Here is a 26,569-nt window from a genome sequence, read left to right as displayed (position 1 = left end):
GAAGTATGGAGAAAAGAAAATCAAATGTTATGACAACGTTAAAATCACGAAGGAATTATTAGGTTCGTTACCATGCAAATACTGAGATTTTCTTCATGACTGACTTGTTTTTGATAATTACTGTGTCAAAAATGGAGACCTTTGTTGACTGATTCAGTTATTGTAAAAGATTTCTACAAAATACTTTACTGTACTATCTAGGTTCGGAACTTCATGATTAATGCGTTAACTTTTCGTCTTATAACGAAACAAGATGGGAAAAACAGATAGCACTGTAAAAGAACACGTATATGATATTAATAAGCATATGAACCTCATAGCTACTATAAGCATACGTTAAGTTAGAAAGCGTATTGCAATTTAATTTTGCATTTTTATAGGGTTCAGGCAGATAAAATTATGAACTGCCAAATTTCAAGCACTGAAGCATTTAAAAAACTGTATCGGCACCTTCTCACTGTTAGCATTGAACATTGACAGAAGAATACCTGTCAGATGTAGATGTAAGTCCGAGATCCGGTGAAACGACTGTGCCATTAGGGACTGTGGGTGTGTTGTAGAGTTCATGAGAAGAGAAATTTCACAATTGTCAATAATAACAGTTTAGTAGCCATCCGCTTTTCAATACATCTGCAAATAGGGAAAAGAAATCTTTTTCCCTGTGAATCACGAGAGACATTTACAAGTGCTCGACTTCTTTTAAAGCCACTCTTCGACACTCTAATAACGTACTCTGAACTTTTTTTTTTTTTTTTTTTTTGCTTGACGTATTCCAATCTCTGTCTTCCTCCACAGTTTTTACCCTCTACATCTCCCTCTAGAACCATGGAAGTCATTCCCTCATGTCTTAGCAGATGTCCTATCATCCTGTCCCTTCTCCTTATCAGTGTTTTCCACATATTCCTTTCCTCTCCGATTCTGCGTAGAACCTCCTCATTCCTTACCTTATTAGTCCACCAAATTTTCAACATTCGTCTATAGCACCACATCTCAAATGCTTCGATTCTCTTCCGTTCCGGTTTTCCCACAGTCCATGTTTCACTACCATACAATGCTGTACTGCAGACGTACATCCTCAGAAATTTCTTTCTCAAATGAAGGCCGGTATTTGATATTAGTAGACTTCTCTTGGCCAGAAATGCCTTTTTTGCCGTAGCGAGTCTGCTTTTGATGTCTGATCAGCCAGAATATTATGACCACGGATTTGCTACAGAAGCGATCTGGGCGATAGCAACGTCATCTGGTAAGGAATGAATGCTAGTCAGGCAGACACCAGTGCAATTAGTATCAGTGATCGTGACGTCCATGAGCAGAATGGGGATGGCGTAGGATTCTTCTGAGACTGACATAGGGCGCATTGTGATGACTCGGACGCTCGGCTTGAGCATTTCTGACACTTCACAACTTGCAGGGTGTTCTAGAAGCGTTGTGGCAAGTTCCTCAACATGTGGCGAAACGAAGCTGAGGTCATGTCCAGAAGTCGTCTGGTTGGGCGAGCACACATCATTACAGATATCGTACATCAAAGACTCAGCAGACAGGTAAAACAGGACAGACGGCGACCTGTGTTGGAACTAACAATCAGACTTTAATGCTGGACAGACTACAAGTGTGTCTGAACGCACAGTGCACCGAACACGCCTAACGATGGGCCTTCGCAACCGACTACCCGTGCATGCGCCCATGTTAACACCACAACAATGGCAACTATTACTGAAATGGATAAATGACCATCGACACATGTCGTTGGTGCGGTGGCAGAGCATTGCATGATCTGATGAATTCCGATACTTTCATCATCATGCTCAAGCGAGGGCGAGAATCCGTAGTCTTATATGGAAACAGCTCCGTGATACCTTCACTGAGGGACAGAGACAAGCTGGCAGCGGCTCCATTATACTTTGGGATACATTCACGTGGGCATCCATACGACCAGTAGAACTCGTGCAAGGGGCCCTGATGGCCAGGGAGTAGCGCAAACTATTTGTAAATCTTTCATGACGATAATGTTTCCCGACGGCAGTGGCATTTTCGAACAAGGTAATGCGCCATGACACAAGGTGAGAAGTGTGATGGAACGACTCGAGGAACACAGTGGCGAGTTCCAGTTGGCGTGCTGACCCCACACCTCGCCAGATCTGAACCCGATCAAACACATCTGGGATGTGATTGAACGTGGCTTCAAAGATCATCGTCTCCCTCCCCGGAATTTATGGAAATAATGTGCATTGTGTGCGCAGCTGTGGTGCTAACTCCATTCTACGATGCGTCACCGATGTTATCTGTTCCAAAGGTGGACATACCAGATATTAGGTAAGTGGTCATAAAGTCCTCCCTATTAATGTATATGAACTAGCTCACACATGCATTTCATCTTTTGTTACATAATTCAGCACTACCAGCATGGCAACTATTTTAAAAGCAATCAATGGATGGCCAGATTGAATCAAACATCATGTTCCCTTTCATCTCTTAAAAGACACACAGCTACGAAGCATGTAATCAATAAGAAGAGCCAAACTTAACATTAATTTGAAACAGGGGACAAAAGAGGAAGAATCGTAACACCCAAAAGAAACCCTTTTACTTGTACTATAGACAAATGAAGTAAGATACACAGTTTAACAAAAGACGAGCTCACGCTAGGAGGCAATTTTAGACGGCTGAATCCATGACACAAACATGACTGGAAAGTCAGTTCAAATGGTTCAAATGGCTCTGAGCACTATCGGACTCAACATCTTAGGTCATAAGTCCCCTAGAACTTAGAACTACTTAAACCTAACTAGCCTAAGGACATCACACACACCCATGCCCGAGGCAGGATTCGAACCTGCGACCGTAGCAGTCCCGCAGTTCCGGGCTGCAGCGCCAGAACCGCTAGACCACCGCGGCCGGCGGAAAGTCAGTTAAAAATGATAACATCGTAGGAAACCACAGTGAAAGCTTTAAACACCGTCGATCATACACCGATCAACCATAATGTCTCCAAACAGCGTCACTCATATACCGTTCAGCGACAATGTCTATCTATGTCTTTGAAGCGCTGAAGAACCACACTTCATGTTCACCTGTCTCACTACTTCACCATTCCACAGCAGTGAAGAGGAAAACAGCCAAAACAACTGTGTTTGACATTGCTTCAGTTTAGGGGCGATCTGAAAGTGATATTGTTCTTGAAGTACCAAGTTTTCCAAGATCGCTAGCAATTCTTTTTATTCCATTATTATTTATAATAATGAAAAAAGAGTTGCTAACTGTCTTGACAATCTTGATTATTCAAGAACAATGTAGACAAAATTGCCTCTGCCAGAACTGTATGCGTACCGAAGCATGGCAAACCAACGACAGTTACCACTCCGGTGATCACTGAAAACCATTCTAGCATCATATCCCATCCGCATCCATCCTTGCCGGAACGTGACAGGCATAACGTCCACTAGGGCGTCGTACTGTGTACAACGCAGTGAGGAATGGAAACACACAGACAGAGCCTATACTTTTTGCTTGTGGCTCGGTACTGCCCTCGTCGCTCACTCGTTGCGCATCTGTGACTGGTAAAACGACTGGCTGGTCGCCCTCTCACTCCAGCAGCCAGTGTGTTGACTTCCTTGTCCCCAGTCAGACTGCTTGCCGTGATAACGCATCAGAAGATGCTCATCAGCTCCCTCCTTCGCCAAAGATACCATCATCCGCGAAGCACCTATAACAAACCTTTTCTGACATGAACAGCAGTGATATTCTTGGAATGACTCGTACAGCTCGCGCAGGGTACCGCAGCCGATGCAAGATGACCAGTTTTCGTTCAAAGCCCTGGGCGAGTTCATTCGTTTGTTCGGAAGGGGAGGACGATAACTGTTTTCCACCTTTCAGCGGGTCAGCGATGACATAATCAAGATGCGCACCCTATAGTCTTTCTCAAAGATTTTACAGAAACCATTCCGTAAAAGAATTTCATTTTTGCTTCACTCCTAGCTTTATATGTCAGGTTCACGACGACATCTATATAATTTCGTTAATTGTCATAGTAATTGTGATATTTACGTGTAAGTAAGACATTTCTTGAAATTCGGAAATGTGTGCAATGAAAAACAGATGTCGTGATAATCTTGCATATGCTGCATATTACATTATATGTTGCATTTAGCTAACATACTGAATTTTTATTTAGGCTTAGGTCGTCACCAATCTCGAGAAAAGTGACCTGATGTATTAGGTCTACAGCTTTGCTTCCGCCGTTTTGCAATAGACGGCAGTAGCGGCAATTGCGGTTTAGGTGGTTGGTTAAAGGTGTAATACAATAAGCTTAGACATCTGTAAACATAATGTCATAAAAATATTAGTTGCCTTCTGATTTCATCATAAGGTTATTTCGATTAAGTACGTCAACTTACGTACCCATTACTCGCCATTTGCGGGAAGTTTTAATTTTCTGCTTTAACATGAAGAAATCTGCGCCTGTGGCTCTTAAAATGCTGGGTAAGAGCAATGGCGAGGGAACTATTAGCGGAAGAACGTGGAGAGAATATATACAACGCCTTCATAACGGTGATTTTGATGTCGGAGACCGGCATGGCGGTGGAAGATAGAACGTTTTCGTAGCTACTGAAACAGACGGTCACAGGACATCATCATCGAAGGCAGTTGATGCGTTCGAGCCCAGCACTGAAACACAAACGGCCACAATACAGCGATAGACACGTAAAGGTAATTTTGCAGCAGGTCAGTGGTCGACTCCATGTCGCAAAACCCGTCAAAATATACATGGAAACTTTGAAATGAGAAGTCCTATCCCTCCCGCCGTATTCTCCATACGTTGCTCTCTCTACCACCTTCGTCGATCAGTGGCATACAGTCTCGCTGACTAGCACTTCCGATCATATGAACAAGCGCAAAATAGAACCGATTCATGGACCCCCACAAAAGACGCCCAGTTCTTTCACTATCCGAAAGATGAGAGAATGTAATGGTCAGCATTGGGCAATACTATGAACCATAATTTTTTGTAGGTTTTTCACAATACATCCCCGAACTTCGAGAAAAAACAGCGGAACGAAAATTGTCGAGCTAGTAGCACACGCATTTGGGATCGCGCCGCGTCAGCGATAAGGCCAGTGTGAAATATCGACAACATTTCTCATATTTCATGAGCGGTTTCAGGTATCGACATGAGGTTTTGGCATATGATCGCACGCACAGTGGAGAATACTTTAGCATATCGTTATTACGGAAAACTTCATTATTCCAATACATACAGACTTTTACGTTGAAAGAATGTGTTTTTAAGCGCCGTCGATAGCTGGCGGAAGAAGAAATGCTACAGGTTTTGGAACAACATATATGAAGATATTACACTTTTTTTTGTAGCAAGGTTGTGGTTTTTCATAAGCTACTTACTTTACTTTTCCTGAGTTCCTCACTTAATGAACGTAATAAATTACCGTTTAAGATTTTCTCGCAATTGTCTGCACAACATGTTAGTGAGATGAGATGGTGTAAAGTCTGTCGTATTTTCACAGAAGAAGCAAATTTTAACGTGACAATCAGAGAAATGTGTAGTTTTTACTCAAAATTAGGCACTCATGATGCTTCTCCAAAAGTTACAAATGATTAACAAGCCAGACGAAAATAAATCAGCGGAATTCTTTTTAGATACTAACAAAAGCAGAGGTGATAGTAAGTCTGTTTGAATGGTCGCATGCAAGTGTGGGTGTGGAGAAGACCCCTCGCACCCCCCCCCCCACGAATATTTAGGATTCAGTTTAGGGCAGCACTACCCCTCCAGCGCTTGGTATTTGCCCCCAGCGCTCTGAGCGATCACCCACCATGGCCGCTCTCCCCACACTTTGCCAGCCAGCTGCGCATGTAGCGGCCATGGTATTTTGCGCATACTATAACACAGGTTCATAGATCCATGACCACGTACATATAGTTCAAGTTATGCTGAGCCAGATCGTCTCAGCCCTACATTTAGCATTTCCAGGTATTTTTCGCAGACTGACGTGGGAATCTTCCAGACTCTCAGACGTTGTACATCAATAGAGAATGATCAACATGCGTATACAGTAATTAAATATAACACCATAGCTGTGGAACACAGTGAAAGCGTATCTGTGAACCGCTATGTTGAACATCTCACGTAGGTGAGTTGGTAGAACGTGAGGTCGTAGCATCCAAGGTCTTGTCATCAAATCCCACTGATGACAATATTTTTAAATGTTTACGTGTGAAACTGTTAAGTGGGAGAACTCTTTCCTGACATGTAGAAGGTCTTTCAGAGGTTATAGCAATGTTCTTTTAGCAGTCAACAAGCAGACAATATTTTTAGGTGTTTACTTGTGAAACTGTCATATAAGAGATCTTTTTCCTTACATGCAAAAGGACTTTTTGGAGTTTGTAGCAAGATTCTTCTGGCAGTCTACAAGCAGACTGTCAAAGAAACAATGCTACGAACTCCATAAAGTCCTTTGGTGCGATGACCACATGCTCAACCAATTCATCCACGGAAGATCTACGAAACAATTACTCACGGATAAGCTTTTCCCTTTGCTCAGTAGTTCTGGTGTTACTTTTAATAACCGTTTACGCATGTTCTACGCGAGGACGGCACATAGCACGAGCTAAATCGGTGTTTCCGTTGTTACTCTATCGACATACAAAGTTTGGTACTGATCTAAGTTTGTGACATCTAGAAGTTTGGGTATCAGCTGCATGTGGGCATTGCATGTGACATATGACCATATGAAAGACTTTGCCAGACCGGGACCCGAACCAAGATGCTCCACTTCTCTTTAACGGTTGCTGTAGCCGCCTCGGCCATCCGACCACTCATTCCGTCTAAACCAAAATCCCACACCTCGCACACTACAGATGTAGAGTCCATCGTCCATTATCACATATTTTCTCTCAGCTATTCAGCTGAGTCCTGCAAGAGACTCTGAGGAGGATAGCTGGTGGCTGTCAAGCTGGTCGTGAGGTGAACTGTTTCACATCGATCGTTCTTGGTTTCTAATATCACAAATTGCAACGTTAGATCGGCCCAACAATATGTGTAAATTTTGTAAGTTTGTCGGCCTCAATGTAAGTGTTCTGAAGTTGCCTCTTCAGTGGGGTGTTAATCACTATCAATGAGTTCAAACAAATCAAATTACCCTTCTGGCTTTCACAACGATCCTTTTACCTTTGGTGACCGCCGTTACTGAAATACCATCATAGTTGCGTGTGGGCACCCGGAGTACGAGATAGTTGTCTGTTGATAAGTTCAGAGTTAGTTCGCCGGCCGGAGTGGCCGAGCGGTTCTAGGCGCTACAGTCTGGAACTGCGCGAACGCTACGGTCGCAGGTTCGAATCCTGCCTCGGCCATGGGTATGTACTTAGGTTATTTAGGTTTAAGTAGTTCTAAGTTCTAGGGGAATGATGACCTCAGAAGTTAAGTCCCAGAGTGCCCAGAGCCATTTCAACCATTTCGAGAGTTAGTTCGCATTACCATCTGCCCTCATCACCTTAAAACGCGTTCATAGTTTCTCAGTCAGTTCTGGGTTGGTTAAACTATCTTTCACGAATACCGCTTCAGCGGGAAATTCCTGTGGTGTTAGCCTTAAAGTAGCTTTGGGTAACTCTACAAGTAATGTTTACGAATCTGGTAGCATGTAGATATATCCAATTATCCACCGACGCCAGTGACACACACTGTAACTGGTTCTGGACCTAGACAGACGCAATGTTTGTTCTTCTTGCTACAATTTCCCATTTCCAGGGTATTTTTCAGATTATGTTCCACTTGGTGTTGCATAATTACTTGATTTCTAATTTCAATCAACTCTCGATTCCCATTATTACACTTACTTGGATAGAGTCGATTTATAGAATTTGGCTGCTGACGCTTCATTAGTTAATAACTAGTTTTTAATATACTCATTCTATCTATGTTTCATATGTGACCTGCTTTAACAGTTCATTTCTCATGCAATGGCCTTTCGATTCGGGGATACGTCGTTCCGTCTAACCTGAAAAGAGCCGCGCACATTTCACACATATTACGCCACTCGAGTCGGCATTTATGGTGTACAATGGAATTATTGACACTTTACACCTCTGAATTAAACTTCTGATTCTAACATAGAGTGCGCGGTCAACTGATGACACATGGTTGACAACACTACCTTTTTTACTGCTGTGGTTTACTTCTACCACTACTCTGTCTGACCAATGAGAAGTAGTTACAAAACCTCCAAATGTAAGATAATTCCTATAAGAGACGTCTAGTTCAGTATGAGGGAGCATTTACAAAAAATTTAATGTAGCTTGGTTTATTACTAGGTGGATGGATCATGTAGGCAGGGCAAGGTAAACTACGGTTTCCTTTGTTCAGAAAAGTGTTTTTCCTGACAGCGAACAGTTGCAGTCACTAACGACAATTGTAGTCGGCATAATATGTTAGTGGTACGAAAAGTACCCTCCACCACACACCATTAGGTGGCTTGCGGAGTATGATGTAGATTTGGATGTAGATGAAGAGTTCGGACGAGTGAGTGCAGCCACAAGGAAGATATCATTTCGTCTTTAAAACGCATATACGTTCAGATTTATATACAGGATATTCCACTAAATATGTTTGCCTCTGTGAGTTACGAAGTAGTAGGCGATGTAAATATTTATTGCAGTAGGTCACCATAAGAAACCTTACACTGTCTGCGGAGCTATGAACATAGTTTACTGTGTTATTATCCAAAGAGTTACAGCAAAAAGATACAACTTTTAAATGGAACAATAGTCGTTTCTATCGAGCACTAGAATCAGCAACAACAGCTGTGTATACATCAATTTAAATTACATTCCTATCACTTTTAGTTTGGGAGCTACAACCCTTCAATGTTGCAGGGGAAGATACCACACACGCTCCGCATAACGCAATACACCTTATAAATGTGGTTCGGCTGCGTTGTAACGTCGCTGGTGTCACGGAGCGAGAACTTTCCTCGATGCGCTGTTAGACTGCCGACTGTCGCCGCCCACGGCCATGTACCCAACAGTTGAAGCCACACAAACGGAGCTCAATATACCACAGTTACTGACATCGGATGAATATGGCATACACGAACAACGAGAACGTTGACATGTTACTGATGTTCGGCGAGTGCCGACACGATGCCACTGAAGCAGCCACGGCGTAATCCGTGAGGTATCCTAGGCGAAGAGCTCCGGCAGCCATTACGTTCTTACGTGCCGAACAACGACTTCGGGAAACTGGCAGCTTGGTAATGCGCCGCAGTAACAGACGAAGAACTGCAAGAAGTGAGGAGACGGAGGTGTTTGTTTTAGCTGCAGTACACCACGATCCTCATGTCAGCTCACGAGCCGTTGCTGCAGTCGCTGGTGTCAGTCTCACATCTGTGTGGCGTATAGTACACGGCCACAGGTTTCACCCGTACCACCTGTCACTGACCCAGGAGCTGAATGGGAACGATTTCCGTGCGAGAGTTACTTCTGTGAAAGGGCCATGCGTAATTTCACACTGGAGTCTTTACAAGATGTTATCTTCTCTGATGAGGCCACATTCACAAATTATGCTGCAGTGAATCGCCATAACGTGCACACTGGGACGCAGACAATCATCGGTGGGTGCGAACTGTCGACCGTCAACGTAGGTGGTCTATTAATGTATGGTGTGGAATCCTTGGGGATGAAATCATCGGTCCACACTACTTCCCAGGTACACTGGCAGGTGAGCTTTATCACGCGTTTATAGTCGACGGTTTGAGTGGTCTCCTTGAACACGTGTGTCTACAGAAGAGAGTCCATATGTGGATGCAGCACGATGGACACCCAGCCCACTCTGTGCGTGCTGTTGCGGAAGAACTAAACAACAGGTTTTCAGGAAGGTGGTTGGTGCGTCATGGTCCTCATTCATGGCCCGCAAGGTCTCCTTATTTCACACCATTAGATTTCTTTTTGTGAGACTATCTAAAGGATCGTGTTTATGTCACTGAGACAACATCGCCAGATGACATAAAACGGCGCATCGAGGACTCATGTTGCTCCGTGACATCGGCGATGTTACATTTCGTCCGCAGATCCTTTAAAAGGCGCATTGCATTCTGCATTCAGGAACATGGACACACATTTAAATATCTCGTTTAAATCAACTTCCCACCGCCAGAACATCCATCACCCTCCACACAGCCATGTAGTATCTGCCCCTGAAACTTTGAAGGGTTGTAGCTCCCAAACTAAAAGTGATAGGAATGTAATTTAAATTGATGTATACACAGCTGGTGTGACTGATTCCAATGCATGATAGATACAACTATTGTTCTAATTAAAAATTGTATCTTTTTGCTGTAACTCTTTGGATAATAACACAATAAACTATGTTCATAGCTCCGCAGACAGTGTAACTTTTATAGTGGTGAACTACAGCAATAATTATTTTTGTCGCCTATTACTTCGTAACTTACAGAGGCAAACACATTTAGTGAAACACCCTGTATACGTTATGGCTTCTTTCGGACATGTGCGGAAGAACAGATAGCATATACATACAAAAATGTCATCGAAAACGTTGGCATGTACTCACATTAAGAAAATGATCTCCCACATACCCTTAGAAAAATTCCTAGATATGTTTAAATTTGACGAAGCTGCCCCTATTGCTTCTGATTAAATGGTTCAAATGGCTCTCAGCACTATGCGACTTAACTTCTGAGGTCATTAGTCGCCTAGAACTTAGAACTAATTAAACTTAACTAACCTAAGGACATCACACACATCCATGCCCGAGGCAGGATTCGAAGCTGCGACCGTAGCGGTCACTCGGCTCCTGACTGTAGCGCCTAGAACTGCACAGCCACTCCGGCCGGCCTCTTCTGATTAAAAACAGGATTTGTAACGAAACAGCAGCTATTTGCTTCACAGCGTACTACTACTGATTAAATCGGAAATACGTTTTAAATATGTACAGGCATGCTAGTAACATATACTTTTCGAGGAAACCTACAATGGCAATTACTTCCTCACTGTTCTTTGTCTCCATAATTACTGATCCTACTCAGAGGCTGTGTGACCCTCAGACTTGTAATGAGAGACTGTCACACAGGCTAAATAAGAGGTCTGTTCAAGAAATACCAGGACATTCGTAATTTCGCGCCAGTGTTGTGTTGTGGGAAAATGTAGCATGCATCCCTGCACACGCTTCGTTTTAATGTGTAACTGCCGGAAGTTTCATTGATGTATGTGCTGCCTTGAGTAGAACGTTGTGCCGCACAGTTTGCGAATTTCGAGATGACAGAGGTAGAGGACCAACGCGTCCTCATTAAAATGTTGCGTGAAACTCAAGAAAACCTTTACACAGACACACCAAATGATGCAGGAAGCCTATGGTAATGAGTTCTTAAGCCGTATTCGATGTTACGAATGGTTCTTGCGGTTTATGAATGGCCTGACGGAAGTTAAAGGTGGCCCTTCGACGTCTACCGACGACACTATTGTCAGAAACGTCAAAGAAACTCTGCGTGCCAGTAGAAGACTGAGTATCTGAGAGATTGAAGAAGAATGTAACATTTCAGTTCGATCATTTCATGAAATCATGACATGGCATCTTGGAATGCATCGTGTTGCTTTCAACTTCGCCCCGCAGCTCATGAGTCAAGATCAGAGACCCCACTGCCTCGCAATCGGTAGAGAGTTTTTGTATCGCTAAAAGCCAGCTTCCCACTGGATGACACTTAAGGAAACGGGAATACAATGCAAACGTCGCTGTTCTGGCTTTTGTTGCAATCAGTCGACTGTATACGATGTCCACGACTATGATTTGACGCAACGTAATATTGCGCCGACGATACTGATTTGATGCGATTTGATATGAGTTATGTAAAAGATGATAACAATTGTAACACTAATACCCAAAAATCAATTTTGTGACGAAAATTATGTACATCGGGTACTTTTTTTAGGCTTTACATGTTACGGAATACGATTTTGATAATGACGGCACGGTCGAAAATAAATTATTATATTTCATAATCCAGTAATTTTACAGCCAAACAGTCCATGATGTCACATACAGAGTGTTCGGAAATTCCCGTTACAATCGTCTAGGACTTATAGAGGGAAATGACTAGATAATATTTTGAGTGGTCTCATGTCCAGTAATCGATCGTTTCAATGCTATAAGCATTGCAAAACATGTTGATAACCTGACCGGGTTTACAAGTAATTGAGTGGGCTTGACCAAGTACATCATTTGTTTTACAATTCCACTCATTAATAGCCAAAGAAATTGCTCGTGTACTCATTGGCGGGTTCTCTTCAACGTGATGCAGTACGGCCTCTCCAAACTGTGGTGTGTGGCGTCGCCGTGGAGCACCACAGCCACGCCTGCTGAGGGTGAAGGCACCATTTCTCGAAACCGTTGCGTAACTGTGGCGAAAAGAGTGTGCGATGGAATCGGACGTTGTGGAGAACGGTCTTGACAACGGCGAGTAGCAGATTTTTCATTACCGTGAGTTTCGCCGTCCAGAAGGGTCACGTCGTCGTATTTTACAAACGAGTGCTGAACCGTGTTGCTCCAACATTCAGAACACATGAATAAGGTTCGAACCAGATCACGGAGGACAGGCGTCAAATGACATCAACCGATCCGACGTAACTACCCTCCACCATGATTACCCTGTTGCATAACTACCTAGGAAACATGTTTTCAAACGGCTATAGCACAGGAGTGGTATACTTTTCGACATGCGTTCCTATTCAAAATATTGTGAACTCACTCCCCTTTAAAAGTGCTAGAAGTTTGTAACGGGAATGTCAGAAAATACGGTAAAAATTTTACATGACTGTGAACACCAGATATGAGAAATTAACTCCACAGAGCATTGTTTCTTGATTTCTTGTAATTCACTTTAGCAGGCAAGTCTGGTTTCAGCGATGAATCCTTTCATCCAACACCTCCACGGGCGTAGCAGTGTCTATGGTACCAACGTGAGCACTTTAGAATGGTCTACCACTTCTTGTGTCCCGATGGGTAACAGTGTAACTACAAAATTATGTTAAAGATCCATGTAACTGTTTCTTAATATTTTGAACGTTATGGTTACATAAATACGTCATAAGTTTTTGAAGAGGTCTTGAATGAGGAAGTGGATTGCTGAATTAACGAGAGACACTCATGCTCATAAATTAAGGATAATTGCAGAATGTGGTGCCACAGAACGTGGCACTACACAAAACTGCCGGTAATACCATAAACACATATGGAACACACACGAAACAGGTCTGTAAGTCCGCGGTATTGGTGATAAGTTGAGAAAACCGTCCTAGAAACAAATGTGCTACAAAACTCCACTGTTTCCTGCTCATATACCCCGGCATCAATATGGGGTATGATCACCATGCACACGTACACAGGCCGCACAACGGGATGGCATACTCTGGATCTGGTGGTCGAGCAGCTGCTTGGGTGTAGCTTCCCAATCTTGCACCATTGCCTGTCTGACCGCCTGCAGTGCCATAGGGGTTGGCAGATGTGCAGCGATACGTCGACCGAGAGTATTCCAGACGTGCTCGATGGGATTTAGGTGTGGAGAACAGGCAGGCCACTCCATTCTCTTGATGTCTTCTGTTTCAAGATACTCCTCCACGATGACAGCTCGGTGGGTCCGTGCGCTATTATCCATCAGGAGGAAGGTGGGACCACCTCCATCCATGAAAAGGCGGACATACTGGTGAAAAATGACATCCCGATACACCTGACATGTTACAGTTCCTCTGTCGAAGAGATGCAGGGGTGTACGTGCACGAATCATAATCCCTAGCCACACCATCAAACCACGACCTCCATACAGGTCCCTTTCGAGGACATTAAGGGGTTGGTATCTGGTTCCTGGTTTACACCAGATGAAAACACGGCGAGAATCACTGTTCAAACTATATTCGGACTCGTCCTTGAACATAACCTGGGACCACTGTTCCAATGACCAGGCGTCAGTGGAATGCATCTTGCACGTCTCCGCGCGAATAAATCATGTCTGTTCAGTCGTCTGTAGACTGGAGACAACAGTTACAGTTGCTGCGGTAAGGTCCCGAGCAAGACTACCTGCAGTACTCCGAGGCCGTCTGCGGGCACTGATGGTGAGATATCGGTCTTCTTGTGGTGTTGTACACTGTGGACGTCCCGTACTGTGGCGCCTGGACACGTTTCCTGTCTGCAGGAATCGTTGCCATAATCTTGAGATCACATTTTGTGACAAACTGAGGGCACGTGCAACGACCTGATGTGTTTGACCAGCCTCCAGTCACCCTAGTATTCTACCCCTCATTTTCAACACACAGTCGCCATTAGCATGTCTGAACAAATTTCTTGTTAATTTTTTTGTTTAGGGTGATAAAAGAAATAGGCAGCCTGTATATAGAAAGTAGGTGACGTTACTCATACGTTCCTCGTGCTGAAAAGCTATAAATTTGCACGACCAAGCATGAAGTGGCAATCCTTCAAATATGAAGTTTGTTGTACGCCTTGTAAGTGGGCTGTTTAGGTTTTTATGTTGGTAACGGCACGTAGTGCTCTGTATGAAAATCAGTGGCTGTGCTGTGTGCAATCTGTGGCTGGCTGGCATTGTTGTAACATTCGCTATTGTAGCGTTGGGCAGTTGGATATGAACAGCGCATTGCGTTGTCCAGTTGGAGGTGAGCCGCCATCAGTGGTGGATGTGGGGAGAGAGAGGGCAGAATTTTCAGAGCGGACGATCTGGACGTGTATCCGTCAGGAAAAGGAAATTTGTAAGACTGGATGTCATGAACTACTATATATATTGTGCCTTTTTGAACACTATTTAGGTAAATACATTGTTTGTTCCCTATCAAAATCTTTCATTTGCTAACTGTGCCTATCAGTAGTTAGTTCCTTCAGGAGTTGGCATCTTTTATTTAGCTGGCAGTATTGGCGCTCACTGTATAGCATTAGTTAGAGAAACGAAGATTTTTGTGAGGTAAGTGATTCATTAAAGGTATAGATTATTGTTAGTCAGGGCCATTAGTTTGTGGGGATTATTGAAAGTCAGATTGCGTTGCGCTAAAAATATTGTGTGTCAGCTTAGTGACGATCAGAATAAGTAAAGAGAGAAATGTCTGAGTACCTTCAGTTTTGTTCAGCTTGTAAGTAGGCTGTTTATGTTTTCTTTATGTAAGTAGGCTGTTTAGGTTTTCTTATTGGCAACGTTACGTAGCGCTCTATATGAAAATCACTGGCTGTGGTGTGTGCAGTCTGTGGCTAGTTTGCATTGTTGTCTGCCATTGTAGTGTTGGGCAGCGGCAGCTGGATGTGAACAGCGCGTAGCGTTGCGCAGTTGGAGGTGAGCCGCCAGCAGTGGTGGATGTGGGGAGAGAGATGGCGGAGTTTTGTAATTTGTCATGAACTGCTATATATATTATGACTATTAAGGTAAATACATTGTTTGTTCTCTATTAAAATCTTTCATTTGCTAACTATCCCTATCAGTAGTTAGTGACTTCCGTAGTTTGAATCTTTTATTTAGCTGGCAGTAGTGGCGCTCGCTGTATTGCAGTAGTTCGAGTAATGAAGATTTTTGTGAGGTAAGTTATTTGTGAAAGGTATAGTTTAATGTTACTCAGGGCCATTCTTTTGCAGGGATCTTTGATAGTCAGATTGCGTTGCGCTAAAAATATTGTGTGTCACTTTAGTGAATGTTTGAGTACGTTCAGTTTTGCTCAGCTGTTTGAAAAGCAAATAGTGTAAGAGGTTTATCAGCACAGTCGTGTATAAATTGTTCTAAGGGGACGTTTCAAGCTGTTTGAAAATCAAACAACGTAAGAGGTTTTCCAGCACTGTCATTTAGAGATTTTTCTAAGGGGATGTTTCAGCCTTCTTCATGGTTTTCAGTTTTAATGCCCAACATTGTGACTGCAGAAGAGAGCTATTCCGGATATTAGCGTTCGATGATTACGTCTATACCAAACGACAGATGTTGCATAAGTAAACACACCCTCATCTCCTACTGATTCATTGCCATCGTCAGATTTTTAACTTTAGACATGCTAAAAGAAAAGTTTAACTTATATTAGAATGGGGCTTGCGCTGTAATCCGCCGTGTTCTACACTGCTGGCGGCGGTAAGGGAGTTGGGAAGAGCCAGCCAAGTGCACTGAGGCGAGAGCTAATGAATGGCGCCGCCTGCTGACGCCGCGATGATAACGCGCTACCAAAGCGTTTTTCCCATCTCTGCTAGAGATCACACTTCTCTCTGTATACAGGCATTGGATGAATATGGGCACCTTTAATAATATTTGATAACAGTATAAGCCTAAGTCATTCACTGGGTTATAATGTCACACAGGAACAGCATTTATCCAGGAAGAGAGTTTGGTGTTGGTAGTTATGGAACCAATCTCAATAAGCTCCTCACGTGTCAATCGCATAGTTGGGTTCCACCACATGCGGCAGCCCGTATTCGCGGAATTCGTTGTTAATGCAAACTTGTGCGAAATTACATGGCTTGCGGAACGGATAATCTCGAAGTGCTGGTGGAAATATTTTCATCGCTAGAATTAATTGGCGAAGAGAAGAGAGGTAGTGGCGTAGAATTCCTGACTATGAAACCTTTCGCCGATGTCCTCGCAAAAATTCCAAACCTACCCGAAGCATCGCATGAAGAGAGGAAATGTGAAATTTTTTAAAGTTACTCGTGGGGACGTGAAGCCCAGCGGCTCCTAATCGAGCAGATTAAGCTAGGAGCAAGCACTTTTCCATTCCGCTTTCTAGCATCACCATAGCTGTCACAGTCATCATCATTATTAGTATCAGCAGCAATAACAACATCAATACTAACACTAAAAAAGTATTGATGAAAATCGCCAACTCCCGAAAGTTTTCAAATACGGAAGCCGTGTAAATGGCACTTCACTCGATAAGGTCAGCGAGAGTAGCCGGTTGTACACGAGCGTGTCGTGTCCAAGCTAAAGTTAAATTACGAGAGGTATGCAACACTTCTCTCTCCGTGATCTCGGCCAATTGTGAATGAAAAAAGCGAATTTGTTGTGGAATATCGTTGAATATTCCCGCTTCAGCCTCTATAGTTTCATGAAGTTACGTTACGTAAGGGTGCTATACGTAGCCTTCAAAATGGCATTCCAAGCATGTAGCTGACATTGAGTTTCTTTTGGCAGGAAACCAGAGCATCGCACATATTCATATATGCTTGGAGAATACTCCGGATGTCTGGCAGTGAACAATAGCACGGTGACTCGCTGGGAGAGGCTTCTGTCATTACTGCAACGATGTTACTCAAACCTGTCCGACTTCCCGGGTGCTGGCCGGCCGCACGCAGCTGACTCCTGCAGTGCTGACACGTGTGGACACTCTTATTCGAGGAAGGTAAAACCTAAGTAAAGGCAAGTAAGGTCCAAATTTCCTTATTCTGAGGATACCGAAGGATCTATGAGTTTAACTTTCTAAAATCATTCAAAAGCGAAGATAACATATACATTTCTTTATTTAAAACAATCGGTTTCGACAATGTTCACTGTCATCTTCAGATCCTGAAACATCTTTTTGATATGAAATGTGTTCAACTTAAAATGAACGTGTTTCACAACAAAAATATTTTTCAAGATCCGAAGGTGGCAGTATAGTCTGTCGAAGCCGGTTCTTTCATACAAAGAAATATTTATGCATTCTTGGAATTTGAAAGGTTTTAGCAAGTAAAGGTTTCGGAAGCAATTTCAAAGGTCAACCGGTTTTCAGTACTTCTATTAGTTCCCTATTTTTTTCGATTTTAATCTACCCTAACATGTTAGGAAAGTGAAAAAGCAGAAACACACTGACAAAAAAATTACAACACCAAGAAACAAGTAATGTAGAGTAAATTTCGGGAATACATTTGTCCAAGTGAGATGTTTAGGAGCTTAACTTTGCAAGATCGTGGGTTAATGTAAACGTGACATTAGCGATTACAAACGTGAAATGCTGATGCATTAATAAGCGCTGTAACTGCCAGAATGTTGAATACAACCACGCAAACGTGCACACACTGTATTGTGTAGAGCCAAATATCAGACCATAACCTAAGATGTACACTGAAGAGCCAGAACATTATGACCACCTACCCAACAGCCAGTAAACCCACCTTTGGCACAGATAACAGTGGTGACGCATCGTCATATGGAAGCAATGAGGCCTTTGTAATTCGCTGAAGGGAGCTGGAAGAACATCTGCACACAATGGTCACCCAATTCCAGTAAATTCCGGGAAGGGGGCAATGAACTCCGACGCCCCATTCAATCACCTTCCAGATGTGTTCGATCGGATCCAGATCTGGAGAGTCTGAGGGCCAGCACATCAACTGGAACTCGACACTGTCTTCCTCGAACCACTCTATCATACTTCTGGCCATTAAGACGCACTCCCACCCGTGTGATGAAGAAGATCACGCAACGCCCTGCTACTGTGAAAACGTCCAGCGGTTATGGTTATATGTCCATTTCAGTCGTAGTCGTGGTGTTAACATTAGAAAATGCATGGATCTTTGGCTGCGGAGACACACCGTTGGAAGTGTTCGGTGTAGTGTGCTCTGCCCAGCATTAAAGTCTGATGTTCGTTCTGCCACAGTTAGCCGCTTGCCCTGTTTTACCAGTCTGCTCAGCCTACGATGTCCGACATGTGTAATGGGTGGTGGCCGCCCGACTGCACGACCTATGGATGTGGTTTCACCACGTATTGAAGATACTCACCACAGCACCCGACAAGTTGTGCAGTTGCCGATATGTTCGTACCGCGCCTCCGGGTCATCACAATCTGCTCTCGGTCAGACTCAAAAAGATCGCGCTCCTTTCCCATTTTACACAGGTAGAGCACGTTCCCTCATACTGCATGCACCGTGCTTATATCTGACTGGCGCTCGTTCCTCCCCAGATGGCGCCGCTGTTGCCTGGACGATTTATATCGATAGTAGGTTGCTGCTATCTCAGTGATCAGTTGGTCCAGTGAGTGTTGGCTGCAGACGGGTTGGCTGCTGTTGCTCACCTGGTCTCCTCCCAAACAATACGCGGCCTTCAATTACAACGAGGTAGAGCTGGACTTCATCAGAAAACAAAATAGACCACTCTCCGAACAGCTCTCGCTTGACACCATTGAAGTTGGCAACTTTGGTGGTTTGGCGTCAGTGGAATGGACGCTACCGGTCCTGGAAATAAACGATTTCTAACAGTTCATTGTGTCACAGTGATACCAATTGCTACTCGAACTGTTGGAGATTCAGTACGATGCGCCACAGCCCTTCGCAGAAAACAACGGCCTTCCCTCTCGGCAGTGCCAAGCGCTGTCCAGAGTTTAGTGTTCTTGTGACCGCACATTCTCGTGATCACCACTGCCAGTAGTGTACTGTAGCTACATTCCTCCAAAATATTTCTGCAGTATCACGGAAGGAGCATCCAGCTTCTCGTAGCCCTATTACATGAACTCGTTCCAACTCAGTGTGCAATCGATGATGGCGTCGTCGTTGTCTTAAATACATTCTTCACTAACATCAACTCATTACGTCCAATATCAAACATAAGAAATGCTCATGACCATTACAGCGTGTGTTTAAAGCCAACCTGATTGCCGCAGTCGTCGAGGCGCCATTCTTAGCCGACTGATGTAGAAACATGACTACCAACATTCGTTTACCTCGCCATACTCTTTCTTGGTCTTGCGTTTTATTTTCTGCCAGTGCATGAAGAAGTAATAATAGCCTTTAGTTGTTTCTTCAGCAGTAAGCTGCACAGAATTAGTGACAGCAGTTCGTTTTGGTGAAAGCGTGTACACGCGATAACATTATCGGAAAGGCATATTAGTGTCATGTTATATGAGTGGTAAAAAATAATGACGAAATTTTAATACCGTTTTCAGTTTAACGTAGTAGTAAATAAAATGACCAGAACAGCAATGTTTTCATATCCAGCGATTAGGAAGAAATTTCTTCATACCTACACCGATACACTGCTGATCACACTTAAGTGCCTGGCAGACGTTTCGTCGAACCACCTTCACAATTATTCACTATTATGCAGTCTCGAACAGCGCACACAAAGAACGAACACCTATATCTTTCCGTACCAGATCCGATTTCTCTTATTTTATTATGATGATCGTTTCTCCATATGTAGGTCGGCGTCAACAAAATACACTCCTGGAAATTTTGTGGGGGTCCATGAATCGATTCTACACTCCTGGAAATTGAAATAAGAACACCGTGAATTCATTGTCCCAGGAAGGGGAAACTTTATTGACACATTCCTGGGGTCAGATACATCACATGATCACACTGACAGAACCACAGGCACATAGACACAGGCAACAGAGCATGCACAATGTCGGCACTAGTACAGTGTATATCCACCTTTCGCAGCAACGCAGGCTGCTATTCTCCCATGGAGACGATCGTAGAGATGCTGGATGTAGTCCTGTGGAACGGCTTGCCATGCCATTTCCACCTGGCGCCTCAGTTGGACCAGCGTTCGTGCTGGACGTGCAGACCGCGTGAGACGACGCTTCATCCAGTCCCAAACATGCTCAATGGGGGACAGATCCGGAGATCTTGCTGGCCAGGGTAGTTGACTTACACCTTCTAGAGCACGTTGGGTGGCACGGGATACATGCGGACGTGCATTGTCCTGTTGGAACAGCAAGTTCCCTTGCCGGTCTAGGAATGGTAGAACGATGGGTTCGATGACGGTTTGGATGTACCGTGCACTATTCAGTGTCCCCTCGACGATCACCAGTGGTGTACGGCCAGTGTAGCAGATCGCTCCCCACACCATGATGCCGGGTGTTGGCCCTGTGTGCCTCGGTCGTATGCAGTCCTGATTGTGGCGCTCACCAGCACGGCGCCAAACACGCATACGACCATCATTGGCACCAAGGCAGAAGCGACTCTCATCGCTGAAGACGACACGTCTCCATTCGTCCCTCCATTCACGCCTGTCGCGACACCACTGGAGGCGGGCTGCACGATGTTGGGGCGTGAGCGGAAGACGGCCTAACGGTGTGCGGGACCGTAGCCCAGCTTCATGGAGATGGTTGCGAATGGTCCTCGCCGATACCCCAGGAGCAACAGTGTCCCTAATTTGCTGGGAAGTGGCGGTGCGGTCCCCTACGGCACTGCGTAGGATCCTACGGTCTTGGCGTGCATCCATGCGTCGCTGCGGTCCGGTCCCAGGTCGACGGGCACGTGCACCTTCCGCCGACCACTGGCGACAACATCGATGTACTGTGGAGACCTCACGCCCCACGTGTTGAGCAATTCGGCGGTACGTCCACCCGGCCTCCCGCATGCCCACTATACGCCCTCGCTCAAAGTCCGTCAACTGCACATACGGTTCACGTCCACGCTGTCGCGGCATGCTACCAGTGTTAAAGACTGCGATGGAGCTCCGTATGCCACGGCAAACTGGCTGACACTGACGGCGGCGGTGCACAAATGCTGCGCAGCTAGCGCCATTCGACGGCCAACTCCGCGGTTCCTGGTGTGTCCGCTGTGCCTTGCGTGTGATCATTGCTTGTACAGCCCTCTCGCAGTGTCCGGAGCAAGTATGGTGGGTCTGACACACCGGTGTCAATGTGTTCTTTTTTCCATTTCCAGGAGTGTATTTTCACATTCGGAGGAGAAAGTGGGTGATTGAGATTTCGTTAGAAGATTCCGCCGAAACGAAAAACGCATTTGTTTTAATGATGTGCATTCACAATCCTGTAACATGCTTGTGACACTCCCTCCCATATTTCTCGATAACACAAAACGTAGGCTCTTCTTTGTTCTCAATGTACTCTGTTAATATTATCTGGTACGAATCCCAAACTGAGCATCGGTACTCCAAAAGAGGATGGAAAAGCATAGTGTAAGCGGTTACTTTAGTAGCTCTCTTACAGTGTTTTGCCACTAAAAAGCAGTCTTTGGTTTGGCTTCCCCACAATATTTTCTATGTGTTCATTCCGAATTAAGTTGTTCGTAATTGTAATTCCTAGGCATTTACTTCTATTTACTGGCTGATTCATCGTGTAACTGAATTTTAAAGGATTCCTTTTAGTACTCATATGGTTGAATTTACGATTTTAATTATTTTGGATCAGCTCCCAATTTTCGCACCATACAAATATCTTTTCTTAATAATTTTGTAATCTGTTTTGATCTTCTGATGACTTTACTAGACGATAAACGTCAGCATCATCTGCATACAACCTAAGACGGTTCTCCGATTGCCTCCTAAATTGTTGATACTGGTAATGAACAGCAGAGGGCCCATAACTCTAGCTTTGGGAACACTATAAATCACCTTTGTTTTACTCGATTACTTTCCCCTACTTACTATGAACTGTGACCTCTCTAACAGGATATCACGAATCCAGTCATACAGCTGAGACGATATTCCATAAACACACAACTTCACTACAAGCCGCTTGTGTGCTACAGTGTCGAAAAAGGCTTCTATAAATTTAAAAATACGGAATCCATTTGAAATCCCTTGTCAATAGCATCAATGCATCGTATGTATTTCACAAAAACGATGTTATCTGAATCTGTGCTCACTGTGTCAATCGACCGTTCTCTTCGAGGTAATTCATATTCTTCGAACATAGTACATGTTCCAGAATCTTGCTGCATATCAACGTTAATGATATGAGCCTGTAATTTAGTGGAATACTGCTACTACCTTTCTTGAATATTGTTGTGTCCCGTGGAATTTTCCAGTCTTTGGGTACATATCTTTAGTCGAGGGAGTGGTTGTGTACAATTGTTAACTATGGAGCTATTGCATCAGCATACTCTGAAAGCAACCAAATTCGTGTACACTCTGGAACGAAAACTTGCTTTTATAAGATATTTAATTTGCGTCACTACTACGAGGATATCTCCTTCTATTATAATGATATTGGCAGCTGTTATTTATCTGAATTCTCGAATATTTGTTTCGCCTACTTCGGTACTTCGGCTTTTAAGGTGAAGTAATTTTGGTTGGAGTTACTAAACACTTAGTAACTCTGCTGTCGAAAGTACACCAATTGCTATTGCACAGAGGAGGCATTGACTGTGTCTTGTCGCTAGCGTACTTTACGTACGACCAGTATCTCCTTGGATCTTTTTCCACGATTCGACACAAAGTTTCGTTGTGGAAACTATTGTAAGCGTCTCGCACAGAACTCCGTTCTAAATTTCGAGCTTCTGTAAAAGATGGCCAACCTTGGAGATTTTGAGTTCGTTCAACTTTGACGTGATTTATTTCGTTGTTTTTGCAGCAGTGCTTTGAAAAATTTTGTGTACCACGTTTGTTAATATATTTGGTATAAATCTCACTGCTGTCGATACTACACTGAAGAGCCAAAGAAGCTGGTACACCTGCCAAATATCATGAAGGGCCCCCGCGAACACGCACAAGTGCAGCAACACGGCGTGGCATGGATTCGATTAGTGTCTAAAGTAGTGCTGGGAGAACTGACAACATGAGTCCTACAGAGCTGTCCATAAATCCGTAAGAGTACGAGAGGATGGAAAACTCTTCTGAACAGCATGTTTGCCCATATCCGGGGACTTTGATGTCTGGCGGAAGTGTTTAAGCTCGGAAGAGTCTTCCTTGAGCCACTCTGTAGCAATTACGGACGTGTAGGGTGTCGCATTGTCCTGCTGGAATTGCCCAAGCCCTTCAGAATGCGTAGTGGACATGAAAGGATGCATGTGATCTGTCATGATGCTGACACACGTGTCACCTGTCAGGGTCGTATCTGAACATGTCGGGAGTCCCATATCACTCCAACTCACACGCCCCACCGCTTCACAGAGCATCCGCCCCCATGGACTGTCCCCTGTTGACATGCAGGGTCCATGGAATCGTGAGGTTGTCTCCATACCCGTACAAGTCCTTTCGCTCGATAGAATTTGGAACGAGACCCATCCGACCAGGCAACACGTTTCCAGTCATCGACAGTTCAATGTCGGTGCTGACGAACCCAGGCAAGGCGCTAAGCTATGTGTCGTGTAGTCATCAAGGGAGTACTAGTGGGTCTTCGGCTTCGAAATCCCATATCGATGATGTTTCGTTGAATGGTTCACACTCTGACACTTGTTGATGTCCCGGCATTGAGATCTACAGCAGTTTGCGGAAGGGTTGTACTTCTAGGACGTTGAACGATTCTCTTCAGTCGTCGCTGGTCCCATTCTTGCAGGATCTTTTTCCGTCTGCAGCGATATTGTACATTTGAAGTTTTATCGTATTCCTGACATTCACAGTGCACTTTTGAATTGGTCGTACGGTAAAATCCCACTTCATCGCTACCTCGGATATACTGTGACCCGTCGCTCGTGCGCCGACTACAACACCACGTTCAAACGCACTTAAACCTTGATAACGTGCCATAGAGCAGGAGTAACCGATTTAAAAACTGTTCCAGACACTTGTTGTCTTATACAGGCTTTGCCGTCCGCAGCGCCATATCCGTTCTGTTTACATATCACGGTAGAATACACATGCCGGCACCAATTTCCTTGGCGATTTAGAACATTTCTTTGAAATCAAGCCACATTCGGTCTGCATATACAGTGTTAACTTCGATGGAGTGGTGGGTGTCTCAGGAAGGTGCCAAGTGAATTTTTATCTGCTTTTTGAATAGATGTTTCTAGTTTTTCTTCGGTCGATCTGATAGTTGAGGTATGACAACCCTGACTTCACTAATCCAAGTATCTGTTGTGGTGCTCGTTTTTTAGCTCAAGATTATTTGTAGATAAGAGGTCAAGTGTGTTTTCACAACTGTTTACTATTGGCGTGGGCTCATGAACTAACTGCTCGAAATAGTTTTCAGAGAATGCATTAAGCACAAATTTTCATGATGTTTTATGTGTACCTCCAGGTTTAAACATGTATTTTCCCCAACATATATAGGATAAATAAAAGCCACCACCAGGTATAACTGTACGAGTCGGGTATGTGTTTAAAACCAAAGTCAGGTTTCTTCTGAACCTTGTATCATTCGATTCGGAAGGTCAGGAAAAGGATCCGATTATTATTTTATTCTGGTTGCCGAGAATGACCTCTGCCCATACTAACTCAGAGGAACCATCTGCGTCAATTTCGATACAAAACACAGTACTTCTAACAACAACAAGCACAACACAGTCTTCTGTGTTTAGCTTATCCTTTTGGAACACCATTAGGTTCTTCGAAAAGTTTCAGCTTATCTCCGGCTTTAGTCTACTTTCAGTGCCCACAACGATTTGAGCATCAGCTTTCTATTAGCGCTTTAAGCTCTGGTACTTTCTCCGACACAGTTACGACAATTAACAACTTGTGTACCTATGATTATAGTGTCTACGTTCTTTCTGTGTTCGACCTGCACCCCTTAAGACTGAAACCTTTCTTATGTTTTCCCAAGATCCTTTAATCTGAAAAACCACAGAGCCTACGCCACGCAACCCCTGCTACCCGTGTACGGACACTAATCATGAAGCTCACCAAAACGCATCCCAAAGACACATGTGCTCTATAAGAAGCAGTACTGGTGTGAAATGCATTCGTTCTCACACGAATGCGTTATATACACTAATGGATAGTTGCCCATATGAGTAACGTTGCGAACTGAGAGTAGTAGCAGAACTACCTCTTTAATGTTAAACAGCAGCAGTCCATTCGCTGTTCAGTAGTAAATTTGTCACGCGTGTAATGCTTATAGTCAAAATAAGTTAAAATTTTTGATGCATCTTAAAATAATACAGCCCAATTCATGCCTTACGAGTCAATAATTAAGCTCTATCGTACTAGTTACAGCGAAATCACTACGAAGTACTATCGGGCGAGGCTTTTGTCTCCACAAAACCGAAGAAAATATTGCGCCAAAAATTAAGTCAACTACAGGGGACGGACAAAACCAGGGAAACACCAAAAACACGAACCATGGGGTTTACCATACCTAACACTATATAGGAAAACCGTTGCTATTCAAAATCGCATACCTCGAAATGGATAAATACTGGTCCTGTTTAGTTTTTAAGGCTATTTTATGCTCTTCTTCAGGCAAAAAGTTGCACGTTCAGGCGACGTTGATGAAGATGGATAGCATTTATGTACCATTCTCGCAAAAGTACACCACAAGGGTTTAATAATATTCAAAAGTAGTGACTGTGGTAATCAAATGATCCGCGTCATTCCACACTCTTGCTAACAAAACTGTTCTTGGATGATGTGACCTGTGTGAACAGGCGCCCTGTCGACTTGGAACACAGTGCCGACATTGGTGAACTAACATTTCACTTGAACTGGACCTGATCAGCCAAAATGGTCACAATGTCCTCGAAAGTAGTGCGACCTTGTAGAGTAACCATGGGCGTCCAGGCAATACCACGGTATGGCTGCCCAGTTCATCACCGAATCACCTCTAAGATTCAGTCTTGGGACGTAAACTTTGCCAGAAGTGCCGCGCTTGTTAGCAGCGCTGTCTTAGGCGCCTTGCCATTGTTCGCGCGGCTCCCCCCATCGAAGGCACGAGGCCTCCCTCAGGCATGGGTGTGTGTGTTGTCCTTAGCGTGAGTTAGTTTGAT

Source organism: Schistocerca cancellata, chromosome 7 (assembly GCF_023864275.1).
Source record: "Schistocerca cancellata isolate TAMUIC-IGC-003103 chromosome 7, iqSchCanc2.1, whole genome shotgun sequence".
In the NCBI taxonomy this organism is placed as follows: Eukaryota; Metazoa; Arthropoda; class Insecta; order Orthoptera; family Acrididae; genus Schistocerca; species Schistocerca cancellata.
This window is presented reverse-complemented; position numbering follows the sequence as displayed.